We start from the raw sequence: 15,466 nt of genomic DNA, 5'->3' as shown, positions 1-15,466 counted from the left end.
TAGAGGATGTCTGAGGAGAAAAAGGACTTCCTAAAAATCACTCCTTGAAAATGTTTTTTTAAACAAGCTGATTTCTGTTTTTTTAATTACTGTTTGAATGTCAATATTTTGCTTTCCAAGACCCTGTTTAATTTTCTCCTATTTACAGTATACTCATGTATCTCTGTCTTTTGCTGATCTTTTATGTGGCTTGATGGATGCTTTGCATAGTATTCTATACTTCTAGTAGGGAAAATCCAGGAATATCTTCCAGCTTTTCTGAGCAGGTGTATATGTAGTGTGTATTTTAACCGCTTCATACCATGTGTAGTCATTAGGAAAACACTTTTCTCATTGTTTATTGTTAATGTACAAATATGAGTGTTTAACTTAGGCATTGTCCTAACTCTGTGGAAGATTGACGCTGCCATGATCAATCTTCCGGAGTCCGATTTATCAAGTCCAGTTAAGACTCGCTAAATCAAACTCAGAGGGTCACATACCCCCCTCCCACCCACCTCCGGCAGTCAATACTCCTGCTCTTGCAAGGAGTAAAGAAAGTCGACCAGCATTTGCCAGAATTGTGTACCTCAAGCCAAGCTACCAGGTCTAGCATAGACATGGCCTTAAACTGGTTCTAACTTTACAATCTGTGATTAAGGGTAAAGATTCATTCAGCATCTTCTCCCAACAGAGAAGGGACCTTGATCACCAAACTCAGGATACTGTCTTAACAATACTACAACAGATCAATCTTTCCTCTGCATCTGGAATTTTTTCTCTGTAAATCAATTATTGCTCTCCATTCTGTTATAGATTACTTATCCTTAATTCTGCAAAGCTTCTTAAGAACTGTTGGAGTCATCGCTGGAAACAAACTATATTGGACGCTATTAGAATTTCCATATTCACCATTCTACTCATTTATCTTCCAATACTGAGAATAGCAGATACCACAATACTGCAACCAGTGTGAAGTGGCAAATGTTGAGATTTTAAAAGACTACCATAGTGCCCACAAAAATATTTCAAAATATGCCACTTGTCTTAGTCTGTTAGGTTAATATTTATCAACAGAACATAAAAGTTTAAATCTATATCCAATGTACAACACAGAAAATACAAGTTAATTGCATTACCCAAATACATTACCTAGAAATGTCTTGGATTTGGATACACAGGAGAATATACAGGATAATAACTAATTTCCAGACCTCTTAGTCTAATCTCCCACAATCAGATTTTGTCATGCTGTCAGCTTTTCAAAGTTTTCTCTTGTGCATCTGTCATCCGTTGACAATGTCTCATTTAGGAATTTTTCCTTTGTGATTTTGAATCATCCACTTAGAATATAATCTATAATACAAAGGGCTAACATTTGAGATGTGTATTTTTCAAGATGACTTAAAATAGTACAATATACAAGTAGCAGTTGTATGTACTTAACTTTAATCATATGTTTATATATCTGTCTCATGAAGGCCTTTGTTCCATCACTTTAGACTTTTAAACATGGTCAATCTTTGTAGCTTTTGGTTTCTGAGCTGTTAAAAGTACTCTTTAGAATACCTGAATGTTACTTCCAGAGAAAAGTTTGGATGTGCTCTGGGTTGGTCCTTTCACAGAGGTCCTTAATTTACTTAATATATAATTGACTAACACAGAAGAACTAAGACTGTAAGTCACAGGTATTTTTAGAATACATTATGATTCCATTACTGGGATAGAGACTTGTGAAATAGATGGTATAGAATTCATGTGTTATCAGATCTTCTTTAGAAAGATAAAGGCATTTAATATGCCTAAGACCTTACAATGTATTAGAAGTTAAAACAGTCCAGTATTTCATTTGTAGAACTTTAAGCAGAAAGGTTTGTCTCAGTTTGTCAGACTCCTTTCTTGCCTCCATTTAATAATGTATATCCCATTTCTTGCATAAATGGAGAGAGGCCCTAGCTGCTGAGAGGAATAGCAATTTTGGTAAGTGAGAGAGATATTTAGTGTCTTATATTAATGACAGCAGAAATATACTGTACTCATAGAACCTTATCTATAAACATCCTGGTGTCTTTATAAAAGGTAACTGAGAAACTTTAACTTTTTATTAGACTGTCTTATTTTCTAGAATAGTGATAGAAATGTAGCCGTGTTAGTCTGGTGTAGCTGAAGCAAAATGCAGGACAATGTAGCACTTTAAAGACTAACAAGATGGTTTATTAGATGATGAGCTTTCGTGGGCCAGACCCACTTCCTCAGATCAAATAGTGGAAGAAAATAGGCACAACCATATATACCAAAGGATACAAGATAGCTTTCCCAATTATCACCTCTAATACCATTAACTCACAAACATCCCACTCTCCCCACCTCTAATATCGTCAATTCACAGACACTTACCTTCCTTCCTCCCCCCCCCCCCTGCATCCCCCTCCTGTTCTGAAATGTGATTTGTCCTTTTCATATGTGTTCATTTTTTTAATTGTATCCTTTGGTATATATGGTTGTGACAATTTTCTTCCACTATTTGATCTGAGGAAGTGGGTCTGGCCCACGAAAGCTCATCATCTAATAAACCATCTTGTTAGTCTTTAAAGTGCTACATTGTCCTGCATTTTATTTTCTAGAGGCACAGCAACTAAGCTTGAGTTCAAGCCTTTTGCTTGATTCCTTTCTTCTGTTCATCAGGGCCTGTGAACACAGCAAAGAAAGCAAGTTTACACCCTGAAAGGGAAGAAGCTTTGTAATGATCCTTGTCCCTTATCTGGAAGGATAGATATGAGAAAAAGGCAAAGAAGCCTACTAGGAGCTAGAAGATCTGGATTCTGTGCTGTCTTTGCTACAGACTTGCAGCAGGATGTTAGACAAGTCACTTAAGGTTTCTGTGATCCAGTTTCCCTTTCAATAAAATGGGAATACAATGTTTAGTGAACTGGTGGCTTTAATGAAAAAGAATATGTACCACTGCCTTCTACTGGGTAACATGAGAGCTGTTCATTCTTAACCCTCACCATTACACTGATTATGGCTCCTTCAACTCAGGTGGCAGGACGCTGTGGTCTTAGAGTGGGAGAATATGTTTTCTCCTTGCTGTTGCAGCAAAGTTACAAGTAGCCAAAGTGTGACCACAGATTGGCTACAATATTGGTTAGCTTTGAGATGATGAAAATTATTTTAAAATTATTTATATTTAAGCCATGCTCAGAAGAATATGGATACTCTCAGGGGCTCAGAAGAATATGGATACTCTCCCAGGGGATAGATGTCTTGAATTTAGAACTCTTAAAAATGTAATGTTCTGGATTTTATTTCTAAATCAATTTACATTAAGCTATTTTAGCTCTGTAACCCAGACTATTTACACATGCAAAATAAATTGTTGAGCAGTATCTCTTACTCAGAGTTTCCTGAGTGAGTAGTGCACTTCTCCATATCAAGTCCCACTCTGATGATAAGATAATCAACAAGATAATCAACCCTTGTTACCTTCAAGGCTTGTCTTCTTCCTGCTTAGAGGATGCTGTTTGGCTATTAATTATTTAGTTCTATGTATGTGAATTAACTACTTAAACACTATTAAAATGAAATAAACAACCTTACTCAATAATAGGCAAGTCTTTTGTAGATCTTCCAAAAGAGCCAATTTTCATCCTAAGAATTTGGCTTGTTGCAGTTAGTCATTAGCTATGAATCCTTATCGTAGGTCTTCAAAGACACAGGAAACTAACTCTTCAGACTTTATTAATTTGATTCCATCATGATGCTAAAATTGATCCAATATTACAGACATTAGTTACATGAATCATCTACACATTCATAGTTATGTATGTTTTCAGTGAAGCCTGACAGCAAAAGGCACATAATGTTATAATATAAATTAATTTGTGTATTTTAGAGTTACATTATTTGTAACTTAATGTGATCTAGTGTTCAGAACACAGAATTGAATTTCAGGTTTCTTTTGTGTTCATTCTTATTTTACCATGGTTTTGCAAAATTACCTCACACACACAACTATAAATTTAAAGATCTGTTACAGGAATTAACAAATTTCTGTAGAGCGCTTTGAGAACTTGTGATGAAAGATACAATAAACTGCAAACTACTATCATCTAAAAGAAACTTGCTTAAAAATAGAGGGATATAGATTTATTCCTACATTTGTTAAGATTTGTTTGTAGGGTTATTATAGCCATGTTGGTTTCAGGATATGAGAGAAGATAGGTGAGGAAATATCTTTTATTGGACCAACTTCAGCTGGCAGAATGTATAAGCTCTTGAGCAACACAGAGCTCTTCTTCAGGCCCAGGGAGTGTAGGGAAGGAAGCAGTGTGTCAGGGCTAAATACTAGTTAGGACAGATTGTTAATCAGAAAGGGTGACATAAGTTGGAGGCTGGCACTTGAAATGAAGCAGGCAACTGGGGGTTAGATTGTTATACATAAAGGATGTGAGATGGGCAAATAAGGGTGGCAGGCAGTGTGGGGTCTTACAGATTATTTTAATGAGCCATAAAACCTGTGTCCCAATTAAATTCATGTTATTTGGCGTCAAGTAGAGTTCATAGAATCATAGAATACTAGAACTGGAAGGTATCGCAAGAAGTGATCAAGTTCAGTCTCCTGCCCTCATGGCAGGACCAAGCACCATGTAGATCATCCCTGATAGATGTCTGGGTTATGATAGAGTTATGAATTTAAGTTTCCTGGCTTGCCTTTTGAACGTGTTGTGTAGATATCGTTTTGAGGATAAGTATCGAAAGATCAGCTATGGAGTGATCGCTTTATGAAAAGCATTTGCCATAGTTGATATGGTGTATTTGTGACTTATCGTTTTTCTCTGTGAGTTCATTCAAGATGATCAGGTTTCATAGGCATAATTGTGATTGGAGCCTTTGATACACTGGGTCAGGATTGCCAGATATTGTGATAAGCATGTGTGGGGCCCATAAATCTTGAAAGCTGTGTTGTGGAGATCATCATAGCAGTGGAGATTTATCTGCAGATTTTGTATCTGTTGTTCTAACAGGACCTGCTGCTTTGAGTTAGCACGTCCTGTTCTGGGTGTAACTTTCTTCTGATGAGCTTGGTGAGGTTAGGGGGTTGTTTGAAGGCAGAAACAGGGTTCAGGAAGTATGTCTTTCAGGATGTCATCCTCATAAAATATGGGTTGTAACTGATGATATCTCGCATGCATTCCATCATGGAGTAGTATCTGGCAGCTAGGAGTGTGTGATCAGCAATTTGGATTTGTTTCTTTTCAACACATTAAAGCAGTTTCTCCCAGGGTATTTAGATGGCCCTTTCCATGATGTGATCTACTTCTCTGGTGGAGTGTGCTTAGTGAAGGCACGTTTAAGTGTGGTCAGGTGAATTTTGTGTATAGAACAAATTCTGGACTTTCTGTATAGAGCAAATTCTGTGGCATGTGAGTTGTAGATACGAGATTTTTTTTTTTTGGTGTGTCATGGGTGCTCACTAGATCTGTGGAGGTAAGTTTGGTGATCCATGTGTAACCCCATTTTTCCTCTCCAGGTTACTCGGGAGCAGGTCACACTCACAGGTGTGCCGGGGCTCCTGATGGTCTTGACATAAAAGGAGATCCTGAGTACCCCAGTGGTGTTGATGTTTGGTTGGGGAAAACCTATCCACCCCCTTGCTGCAGTTCCTTGCTTATAAAGAATGTACAATGGTGGTGCCTCTACCTGGCTGGCCTTGAACTCACTTACTGGTGTGCCTTGAGAGCCTGCAGGAATATACTCATTCCAGCTATAATCTGGATCTAACTCCAGAACAACAACAAATCATATACATCTAATAGATTACATTAAAATAAACGATTTTTACATAACTTAAATAACAGGGTTTAACAGATTAACAATGAATAGCATTAACAAAGTGCACAACAATAATTGGAACTTATGTGGGCCACATGTTGAGTAGCCCTGCAATAGTGAGTTTGATCAACTATAATAGAAATTGTAATGGAAATCTATGGGAGAGTTTAGGTTATCTGTACAGAGGTTCAAAATATCATTAGGTATCTCAGGCATATTCCTGGTTTTGTTAAGACTGTACATTCTTACATTTTTGTCTGATACATGATATAGAGAAGATAAGCCGTATTGAAGTGTTGCCTAAAGAATTGCACTACGTGCTTTGAATATAAACTAGCCCTGATAACCCATCTTAACTTATCACACACAAAACTTGCCAACACTTGTTTTTTTCAGGCTCCCTCTTTCCTCCCAGCCTACATACTTGCAGACAAAGCTATAGCCAATGGAGTTGATGTTCTTAAAGAACATATCTAGCAGTATAAATCAGGAGACATGGGTGTCCCACTAGTTGACACGTCCTTTCATTTGGCACCTGGCAACATTTAATGCCAGAAGTGTAGATTAGATCATATAGTCTGACATCCTGTTTATCACTGACCTTTACAACTCACCCAGTGACCCTGTACTGATTCAAATAATTTGTGTTTGACTAAAGCATATCTTTCAAGTAAGGCATCCAGTTGTGATTTAAAGGCATCAAGAAATGGAGAATCCATGACTTCATTAGGTTCTTGGTTGAAATGGTTAGTCACCATCCCTGGTAAAAATGTGTGATCAATTTCTAATTTGAATTTATCTGTCTTGGGTTCTAGCCATTGATTTTGTGTGTGACTTTTTCTGCTAGATTCAAGAGTTCCTTAGTATCTAGTATATTTCACACTGTTATCTATTCATCTCTTGATTTGAGTTGGTTTGTTTTTTGATAAACTAAACAGATAAAGCAATTTAAATCTTTTACCATAAGGCATTTTCTCTTTCCCATAAGGCATTAATGATCATTTCATGTGGCTCTTTTCTACACCTTGTCTGATTTTTCAACATCCTTTCCAAAATGTGGATGTCAGAATTGTCCATAGTATTCCAATATTGATCTACGCAACTGTGGGGTAGTTGGGGTGATGTCTGCTCTGTAACCTGGTGTCCCCCTGCACTGTGATGTGTTTCTCACTGACTCACCCAAATGTGTATTAACCCAGACACCTACGCTCAGCCTCCCAGGGAGAGAGACAAAGGGAGGAAGGTGGAGACCAACACCTGGGTGGCAGGCAGGGCCTTGCGGGGAGGCAGTGGCTGTCTGGGAAGCATGGAGAGAACAGGCTAAGCTGGGGGCTAGAGGTGATGAACCCTAACCCTAGGGGCCTGAGCCATCCTGGCCTTGCCCCTGGTAGACACATCACTTATGTGCTGTGCTGTATTCTGGAAAATCAATAAACTCCTCTCTATTCTACTGGCTGGTGGAGACTGTTCTGGCTGCTACAGGGGTGCAGGATCGGGGAAACCCCAACTCGCCATCACAGCAACCTATCAGCCAGTTCTGTTATCCATACCAAGATCACATCTTCCCTTTTTGCCACAACATCACATTGGGTGCTCATCTTCAGTTGCTTGTTCACTATGACCCCTAAATTCTTTTCAGAGTCACTGATTTCCAGGATATAGTCATCCATTAGTTAGGTGGGAAGGATAGCTCAGTGGTTTGAGTATTGGTCTGCTTAAACCCAGGGTTGTGAGTTCAATCCTTGTGGAGGCCATTTACGGATTTGGGGCAAAAATTTGTCAGGGATGGTACTTGGTCCTGCTGTGAAGGCAGGGGACTGGACTTGATGACCTTTCAAGGTGCTTTCCAGTTCTAGGAGATAGGTAATCTCCATTATCTATTCTATCAGTACGGCCTGTATTCATTGTTCTTATATGTATAACTTTGCACTTAACTGTGTTAAAATGCATTTTGTTTGAATGGATTTGGCTTACTAAGTCACTCAATCAATCTGTATCATTATTTATCATTCCGCCAATTTTTGTGTCATCTGCACATTTTATTATCAGTGATTTTAGTTGTAATTTCAGATTATAAATGAAAATGATGAATAGCAGTTCTGGTCCCTGGGGAACCTTACTAGAAATGTTAGATGATTCTCCATTAATGATTATTTTTTAAGATCTGCCTTTCAGTTTTTATTCTGCTTAAAGTGTGCGCTTTATTGATCTGTATAGTATTAATTTTTTAATTAGAATGTTTTTCCGCACTGAGTAAACTACCTTACAAAAGTTTAGGTATATTACATCTTTGCAGGCTTGTAATCTCATTAAAGAATGAAATAAGGCTTGGCAAGACCTGTTTTCTATGACAACATGTTAACTATTGTTAATTATATTTCTGTCCTTTAGTTTGTGGTCAATTGAATCCCATATCAGTTTTTCTATTGTTTTGCACAATATTGCTGTTAGGTTAACTTACCTGGAGTTACCTCACTTATCCTTTTTGATTATCGGCAAAACATTTGTACTCTTCTAGTGCTTTGGAATTTTTTCTATATTCCAAGATTTATTAAAATTCCTGAGATTTTTAAGATTCATGGATATAATTATCCATGACTGCTTATTTTAAAATGGTTATTGCTAGTAGGTATTACATAATATTTTGCTTAGTTACAAATGTAGTGGAAAGTTCTACATTCTTATGTACTATAAGTACACCAATTTGCTTCTTTCTCAATTCAATACAGAAGTATTTACTGAACACTTCTCCCTTTTTTTCTATATTTTAAGGTATATTAAAGTATATTTTAAAGTATTTACTGAAGACTTCTCCCTTTTTTTATATTTTAAAAACTCCTTAATGATCTTAAACTGCCACCCATCAATTTCTCCTTGATGTCTTTAGCTTCCCGTATCAAGTTTCTGCACTTTATAACATTTACTTTTATGTTGTTTGATTTCTAGTCTTCCTGTTTGTTATATGTTGCTTTGTCCTTTCTAATTGCTGCCCTCATTTCACCAGTGAACCAAGATGTGATTTTAGCCAAAGTTGTCCTTCTTCTTGACTGTGGTACCATGGCTTTTTGTTCATCTGTAAATTCATGTTTTCGTATTGTGTATAATACCTTTTGTCAAAATGTTATCAACTTTCATTTTGTTTGTTTAAAACTGGCTACATGAGAGTTCAGACATCTATCTCCCTAAGAGAAGTTCCCTATGAGAACACAACTTTTTCTCTCAACATATTGTAGACAAGCATTTTAGAAATAACTCATTTTGTTCTCTGGTTTACACAGTGGTCTGTAACAGACTGCTCTGCCCTCTTGATACCACTTCCTGGTCTTAGTGCATTGAAGTGAAGATCAACAACTCTAGAACAGCAAAGTATCTCTTTCATAAAAGATTATAAACACATTTTAGCATTGCAATCACACACATTATCCCACTAAGTTTCAGTGTTGACAATTATATCAAATTAATACTTCAGGCACCTAGGGTCACATTTTAAATGTAGCCACTCTATCTGCTTTTCCACAATACTGCATTACAAAAACAAATAACTATCTGTCTTCATGCACCAACTGATAAAGCTGTAAGCAGTCAGCCATCTGAGCATAAAATTTCTTAGAAACATGTATTGGAGGCTTAATGTTGGAAACTTAAATTTTAAAATAGAAAAATGTCAGATATAAAATATTAAAATTCTTATTTAAATATATAATCATGTGTAAAAACAATAAAAAAGTTCCTCTACCTACACTGACTTGTAACGTCACCAAAGGCACTAACTGCGTGGGTGATCTGGGGCTAAAGCACTCATGGAAAAAAATAGTGGGTGCTTAATATTGACTAGACCGTCAGCTGTTGGCAGCCAATCAGCTATTGCACTGGCAGCCACCATCAGCTGTTCCCTCCACTTCAGCCAAACAGTTCTGGCCAATCAAGATGGCTTTGAACTGAAAACCTATCAGCTGATTTGGCCAGAATCCAGGTTCAGATGTTTCTCAGCCTGTGGGTATGGCGACTGTAGCTCTCAGCATAGCTTTGATTGCAGTCAGATTAGTCTTCTTTCAGCTGCTTCTGGGCTGCCTGGAAGGGGCTGGGTTTGAGAGGAAACTGCTTGTGCAGGCCAGCAGCTTCTTGACTGGCCGCTGTGGGCTGAGGCTGGGACTGGAACTTGGGGAAGACAGGCAGGCAGCTAAGCAGATGCAGTGTCTGATATGCCACTTTTGTACAAAGACCTCAAAATCCCAACTTTCCTCCACCCTGACACACATCCTGAAACTTCCAAGCCAACCTAGCAGCTTATGCACTCTGTCACAGGCACTCTGGATCAATGTTCCTTCTATTCTTTCCAGCCATGTGCAGAATAACTTTTGTTATGTGCACTAAGGCGTGAGCAGATATGCACCAGTAGTAGAAGCACATGCTGCCAGCTGTGGGCACTCTGCTAACCAGCTGGATAGCACCTGAATCTCTCCTCTTCCAAGCACACAGTATATAGTGAATACTGCTCTGAATTATAATGTAACTTTTCAAGGCCCACATGACATTAAAATAAAGGACACAATTTCCTTTCGCAAAGACTCAAATATATATGCTCATAAACTTTACCCGGACAGCACAAGAGCTGAGCTAGGCAAAACAAAGCTGAATACGGTTTCTCCTCTCCTCTCCTCCCCCCCTCCCTCAAACACACACTTCCTGAATGGTTTCAAACTTGTGAATCTCTGGGTTTCGTTCAAATCCTTAAGGAATGCCATGTTCCTCCTGCCTTCATTTTTTCTGCTGAGAATTCTGGTTCTGGCAATGACATGGCTCCTCTTGCTTCTAAAGCATGTCATTTTTAGCAACAGTGGCAATTTTTCTTTGGTCCTGTCCTTTTGCTGGGATTTTCCATCCTACAGAGTTGTTAGAAGTTAGGAGATCTACCTGAAACTCCAAGGTAGAGCTAATCAATGTTGATAACTTGCTGATGAGCATGGTTCAGTCTCCAGACGTAACCTACTTTGTGACACACGTATAGAAGTTAAATCCAGTGTGAACATCACAAGTAAAAATGCTATAAAACAGAAATTCACCTCTTTCACAAAGTGCACTGATAAGATTCCAACTCTGAAGATGACAAATTTCTGGTGCTCTGTGCTGGTATTTGTCAATATTGATCTTAGGATAGAAGCCACTATATTTCCTTCAGGCAGCGGTGTCCTCACAGTGATCAGTTTACCCTTATTGAATTGTATTGTGTTGTTCCAGTCCTTAGTCTGGGAACACCAGGGTGAGTCAAGATCAGAGATGATGGCTTTAACTTTTCCTCTGCTTTTGTTTGGCTTGAATCTGAATGACAATATTTTTTAATTGTTTTTCGAACAGTGATCTAAATCTTCAGTCTACCTCCATGTCCAAAATATAGGCATGAGCAATACAGTTCATATTTACCAAGGGGAACAGAAATGGAAAATATGTCATACTATGGATGCATCTTTGGAATACTTATTCTAGTCAATTACACAAACCACAATTAGGGCTTGTATTTGCAAAATGAAAGTTTCTGCTTCTAATGCAGGTAGCAAAAAAAAAATTTTTTTTTTAAAGAAGCAGCCTTGGCCATGCAGAGACTTATTGGTATGTTTACACATATGCGTAAGTCCTTGCAAGAACAAGGACTAAATGGTCCACTCTGTAAAACTCCATATATTCAGAGAACCCCTGTGTTTTCTATACAAGATACAGGTATCTGTTCTTGAATTTCATTGTTTTGCTAACAATAATTTAGCCTTTAATCTGGAAGTACTGCAGCTTGGATGAGTCTAGACACAAGTTAATCACAATTTATTATAGGAATGCACATATCAAGAAAAAAACAATTCCCATTTTAAATAAAAGGAAGACCTTTGTTATTTAGCTTCATTTTTCTTTGTATCGAGCAAAGCAAAATGGAGTGTTGCCTAGTTACAGTCCTAATAGTGCCTAATAGTGTCTTTCCTTTTGCTGATTTTCCTATTGTTTAATTTTGTTGAAAGATTGAGAGAGAACAGAGAAAAGAGCCACAGAAATTATTTCAGATCTGGAGAAAATTTCTTATATTGAGACATTTAATAGCTCAATCTGTTTAGCTTCTCCAAAAGATTGAGAAGTGATTAAATTACAGCATATAAGTATCTTGGTGAGGAGAAGATACTGGGTACTAAAAATCTCTATAATCTAGTAAAGAAGGACATAATGAGCAAATAGAAGGTGAAACCAGATTAATTCAAATTAGTGATTTTAACCATGGGAACAAACTACCAAGAGAAGTAGTGGTTTCTTCATTTCTTGATGTCTTCCATTAAATATTAGATACTTTTCTGGAATTTATACTTTAGTCAAACACAAGGTATTGAGATAAAAATGGAGGTAACTTGGTGAATTTAAGCGGTCAGGTTAGATGATCTGATGCTCTCAGCTAAACACATATATAACTCTTGTAACTTCAGTGAGGTTTTATTTACGTGTCTGAAAGCAGAATTTGGTTTAGTATGTTCTTAACTAGAGAAAAAAAATCTCGTTGCCCACTGTAGTATTAAAGTGCTTTTCCTAATGATCTTGTTAATTACAGGCATTTTTTAAATGAATCAAAATTGCATTAATTAAGCTTTTTGTAATGGCCACCCATCTAAATGTTCTCAGATTTGTAATGTTTATAAAAACCCATTGTCCTCTAAGTGTGTGTTCTGTATTGTGTATTAGTCCTTAAGAATAATTTTTATCTCATGCCTTATTATTTTTAATTGTCCTTCATTTAATTTCCTCTCTTTGTATCTGCATACATGACAAATCATTTGATGAAAGAGCTCCGAAGGCTTTTTTCACCCCTTTGCATACAAAAGATGCATTCAGTGTCTCCTATTGCTGTAAATAAAATGCATTTTGTGGCCCAGCCTGGCTAGGAAAACCACATAGTGCCTCATTGAAGTCAGTGTGGCTATGTGTTCATGAACCCATACTGTTCCCCTTGTAGAATCAGGGCTTAATTTTTGTTCTACATGAATAACTACTGTCCAGTTACAACTCTGCCAGAGGGTCACAGCTAGGCTACATCTTGACTACAGTGTTTTATTGGAAAAAGGTACACAAAATGCGCTCTTCAGTTTGAGTTCCTTTTTCTGATAGTTTTGTCAAAAGAGGCTTTTCCAAAATTTGGCCCATCTACACTGGGCCAAATTTTGGAAAAACCTTCTCTTTCAGAAAAGCCCTTCTTCCTAATGGAAAAAGAAAGACAGGGCTTCTGAAAGAGTGCATCTGTTCTTTCTGCAAAAAAAAGCGGAAGAGTAGACGCGTTCACTGGTATCCTGGAAAAAAACCATAGTCTAGACGTAGCCCTAGATACAGGTGAGAACAAACTGGTTAATCCAAAGAGTTATCTCATCTTTTATGGGGCTAGATACCTCAAGAGGCCCTGTTTCAATATAGAAATCTTCCTCTGATTGAACAGCCCCTCGTCACTGAACCCATATGGAGTTATAATCAAACAATTACAACCAATACCTGAAAGAAATCTTTTTTGAATCTTTTCTTCTGGCCTTCAAGCAACCCCCAACCTTCCTAAGCTCATCTCAGAAGCAAATGTAAAGCTGACAGGCAGAACAAAACATGGGACCTCTGGAGCTTTGTGCATGAGCCTCTACCGCTTTTGCTAAAATCCAGTTGGCTCTCTAAAGTTTATGAGCAAAGCCATTCTCTCTCTCTGTAGGCCATTGTCTACACTATGGAGTTATTTTGAAATAACTCCCCTTATTTCAAAATAACAAGCAGAGCGTCCAAACTACAAAGCCAGTTATTTTTTTAAATAATGGGCTGGTTATTTTGAAATAATTACTTCTGATTTCCACAAGGAATAACACTTATTTTGAAATAGTTACTTCAAAATAGCAGTAGTGTGGATGCTTCACTGCTGCTATTTCGAAATAACTACTCCCCACAGTCATTCAAATAATTATTTTCCAGTGCATCCTGGGGCTCTAAGCCGAGATAGTGTGTCCACATTAGGGGAGCCTGCCTTGGACTAATTTTGAGGCTACTCTGTAGTGTGGACATGCTATTTTAAAACAGTTATTTCTGGAGTTATTATTTTGAAATACGTTATTTTGAAATAATTTCCTAATGTAGACATGCCCTCAGTGGTCTAAGAGCTACTACATAGTGCAGTGAACCACTCCGAGACGGTGTGTGGGTTACATAAACTCCCCACAGAAAAAAAGGAATCAACTCTAAATGGCTCTGGACCCTGACAGAACTATAAATGCAAAACTGCAGACACATCCATACTACTTCAATGATCAACGCTCCCCACAATGCTTCTTTCTAGATCTGTGGGTCCTGCACTTGCCTATCACAATGTGGTGTACTTTCATCCAGTACACTAAATACCCCAATAACAATTATGTTGGTGAAACCAGTGAATCACTGAGCTCTTGAATGAACTCAAACAGGAAAATTATAAAAGACCAGTTTACCATATTATCTGTGGGTAAACACTTTTCACACACAAAGAAAAAAATCACTCTATATGTGGCCTGTCAGGACTCATCCTCAAAGGAAACCTGTGTAAGACCTTCAAAAGATAAACCTGCAAGCTTAAATTCAAAACTTCCTTAGATACTAAGGCTACGTCTACACTGCAGGTTTCTTGTGTAAGAAGCCTTTTGCGGAAGAGATCTTCTGCAAAAACTTCTTGCGCAAAAGCGCATCCACACTGCAAAAGTGCATCAGAAAAGCAATGTGTTTTTGTGCAAGAGAGCGTCCAGACTGCATGGATGCTCTCTCGCAAGAAAGCCCTGATTGCCATTAAGAGAATGGCCACCAGGGCACCTGTGCTTCCTTCAATAGGCTGTTTTTGTGCAAAAAAAACCTGTTTTCTGTCCACATGCGTCTTTTTGTGCAATATCTCTTGCACAAAAAGGAGTTATTCCTCATAGAAAGAGGAATACCTATACCGCAAAAACCCCTGTGTTCTGTCGATTCACTGTAAATTTTCTTGCGCAAAAACGCACTTGAGGTGTGGACGCTCTGTAAGTTTTTGCACAACTCTGCAGTGTAGACATAGTCTGAGTCACAGACTGAAAAGAGACACTGGATTTATGTCTTCTTATAATCTATAGGCTGCTAACCTTCCCTCCCCTTAAACCCTCACAAGTACACACAGATTTTTTCCACTCTGACAGGTGTTAATGGGACACTTCAGCTTAAATGGTTCCCTGAGATATGTGTTAACTCTTCATGCTAAACAACCTGTTCAACCTTATATTTAACTGACACACCACTGAGTATCTTTCCAAGGCCTGAAGAAGAGCTCTATGTAAACTCAAAAGCTTGTCTCTCTCACCAACAAAGTTGGTCCAATAAAAGATTTTACCTCACCCACTTTGTATCTCTATTATCCTGGGCCCAACACATCTACAACAACACTGCATATAAAAATGAAATGATAAAAAATTCATTTATCAGCTTGCACTTAGAGCCTTACACATGCTGTTTTTCCTGTTTTAGTGTTATGCTCAAAAATTGATCTCTAAATTTATTTCAGATGCAAATGAAAACAGTACATAATTTCATTCTTATAAAAATGTTTCCTTTTTATTTTAAATAATAGGATTTCTGAAAAATAAACAGGGGGACACAGGATCTTTTGAAA

General features: G+C 37.7%; 1 protein-coding gene across 7 annotated transcripts in view; it reads left to right on the top strand.

Moving 5' to 3' along the window:
• The window catches only part of PPFIA2 (PPFI scaffold protein A2), a 601,388-nt gene that overhangs the window by 532,956 nt on the left and 52,966 nt on the right, over nt 1–15,466 (top strand). The window lies entirely within an intron of this gene.

This window comes from Pelodiscus sinensis, chromosome 1, assembly GCF_052426305.1.
Source record: "Pelodiscus sinensis isolate ZL-2025 chromosome 1, ASM5242630v1, whole genome shotgun sequence".
Lineage (NCBI taxonomy): Eukaryota > Metazoa > Chordata > Testudines > Trionychidae > Pelodiscus > Pelodiscus sinensis.
The sequence above is the reverse complement of the archived record's forward strand: the minus strand, read 5'-3'. Positions and strand labels throughout refer to the sequence as shown.